Consider the following 2,500-nt stretch of genomic DNA (forward strand, 5'->3'; position numbering starts at 1 on the left):
ACCATTATTTTTGATAATCACTGAGACGAGGTGTGTAACCTCTTTATTCCTCCTTTCTTCAGTTATTCAAAGAAAAGAGGAGGTTTTTTGCGAAAGTTTGATCGAATCCTATTCACTCAACCAGTCAACCTGCGCAGGCGATCGATTAATGCGCGGTTGTATAGTTCCGTGCAAATCATTCCATTCTGTTAACACTTCTTGTCAGTTTTCCTATTTTGGACTAAAATCAAGTACACAGATATGCTGTTATTCTGCTGTGGCGGCAAAGGCAGATATTGTGTGTCATGTATATATTTTGGTATTAGGTTAGGATAATGTTCTTTCGTCAAATGGGACTAGCAGACGAACTTTTGCACCCGTGTTCCAACGTTAAAAACTGTATGAAGTTAAGTTTTCTGGGGAAAATAGTGTATGAAACCGCTTTATGTTGTTTAAATTGATGAGATGTGTGCATTTGGTTGCGTGTGATCTGTTTATTAAATGAAATATTGTTGAAAACTGACCGTCGGATTGCAGTCTGTTGTCGAAGAAACTGAGTGAAAAGAAGGGGAACTACTCTTGTCGCTAGACAAAGTATGAGTTACTTGCCTTGGGAAATTGCTTGTGATGAACGTCTGATCTAGATTCAGAAAACAACCGAACTCATGGATTTTATATGGAGATTCATGTGTTCAGGCCTGTAGTTGTTAATTTAAATGCGGTATGTTTGTATTGTTTGCTCCAGAGATGTATACTTCGTACATTAGAGCGTTCGGAACTTTTCAGTCGCAAAAAGTAGTACCGAAACAGAACAGCTTCTCAACCCATTGCACTATCGAGGATTCAGGCTGTTGCTGGGTCGTTATTTGTTTGGTTGCTGGGTCATTATCGAAAAATAACTACCCCTACAAGTTTACAGAGGTAAAGAAGCAGAGGGGGGAATAAACAGCGGTTGTTTCCCTTATCACATTATTGGTTTTCTTGACGGCCGCAGTAGCGTGGTGGTAAGACGTCGGCCTCCTAATCGGGAGGTCGTGAGTTCGAATCCCGGTCGCTTCCGCCTGGTGGGTTAAGAGTGGAGATTTTTCCGATCTCCCAGGTCAACTTATGTGCAGACCTGCTTTGTGACTTACCCCCTTCGTGTGTACACGCAAGCACAAGACCAAGTGCGCACGGAACAGATCCTGTAATCCATGTCAGAGTTCGGTGGGTTATGGAAACACGAAAATACCCAGCATGCCTACTCAACGAAAGCGGAGTGAAGCTGACTATGCTCTCACAGTATAGTTTGGGGAACCCCAATGGGCAAACGAGCTCACAGGTAACGATAATCCCCACCAGGACACATTTTCCTAGACTTTCAGCGGACAAATTTTCCCAGAACAGAAAGTCCTAGCCTATATTTAGGGGTCGGACTTTGAGTCCTGGGAGACATCTTTTCCTGTTACACATACCTAGGTGAAGGTGTCCTGGTTGTCCGCACTTGGCCGCGTTAGCTATAAGTAGACTTAAAAAATCGTGGGCTCTCATCTGTTTCCTCGTTGGCGCAGTTGCTATGGTGTTGGTTTCGGAGTTTGTAGGTCTTAGGTTCGATTCCCGTCTTGTCTGGTCTGTTTTACTGTGTCATTTGCTTCTCGGTTTCCTTGTGTTAGGTTCATTATCTTTCCAGGTACAAATCTTGCAATAAACGACTGGGTCTACCCGATCGAAACGCTTTTTATTGTTTTTTTTTAAAGTTGTTGTGGTTGCAGACATAGTTGTGTGTGTGCAAATGTGTATTCTATTTATTCGTAAGTACATTACTAGAATCAGTCGAACAATCAGTCAATCTTTATACCCCTCCCCCCCCCCCCTCTTCCCCTTGTTGCTTTTATTGAAATGTTGCAGAATTGTCTAAAGTCGTGCGGTTTCCAGGTGCTGTCCTAAGCATTTTCAACACGAAATACAGGGGTATCTAAGAGAGAAGGAGGCATGTCAGCAATAAGAACGTTCTATCACTTTCCAAAAGGGTACAGCCTAATACTCGTGCAATTGTCACCACCTGGCATTGTTAGCAATGGTATAAATTTTGGGGAGTCACAAAATTGCTGTCACACACAAAAAAGATGGTGCGGGGACAGAACGTGCGATTCCCAGACGTGGAAAACTACCTTCTAAATCAGAAATACCCTACCCTTGCCACCCTGAACATCAAACGGTCAATTAGGAGAGCAGCACAAAGAAACTACACGGTATGTATTCTATTTTTCTCGTGACGTGCAATGCATTTAAATGGCGCAACTGCGCCTGATTTGTTTCGGTCGTTTTGTAGCTTTGTCAGTTACACTTAAAGTGATGTTTGTGTGTGTGTTTGTGTGAGTGTGTGTTTGTGTGTGTGTGTGTGTGTGTGTGTGTGTGTCTAATTCTACTGAACATGATTTCAGGAAATTCTCCAGATAGGCCAAAAGGTGATGAAAAAAAACAACGTCAGGGGTGACCGCAAGGGTGGCAAGGAGTTGGACCCCTGGCTTGGTCCCTACAC

At 43.2% G+C, this 2,500-nt stretch overlaps 1 protein-coding gene across 1 annotated transcript in view; it reads right to left on the bottom strand.

Moving 5' to 3' along the window:
• LOC138972054 (uncharacterized) overlaps window positions 1-2,500 on the bottom strand; it is a 22,174-nt gene that overhangs the window by 3,452 nt on the left and 16,222 nt on the right. The gene's annotated exons all lie outside the window — the stretch shown is intronic.

The sequence above is a fragment of the Littorina saxatilis genome, linkage group LG7 (genome assembly GCF_037325665.1).
Source record: "Littorina saxatilis isolate snail1 linkage group LG7, US_GU_Lsax_2.0, whole genome shotgun sequence".
Taxonomy (NCBI): domain Eukaryota; kingdom Metazoa; phylum Mollusca; class Gastropoda; order Littorinimorpha; family Littorinidae; genus Littorina; species Littorina saxatilis.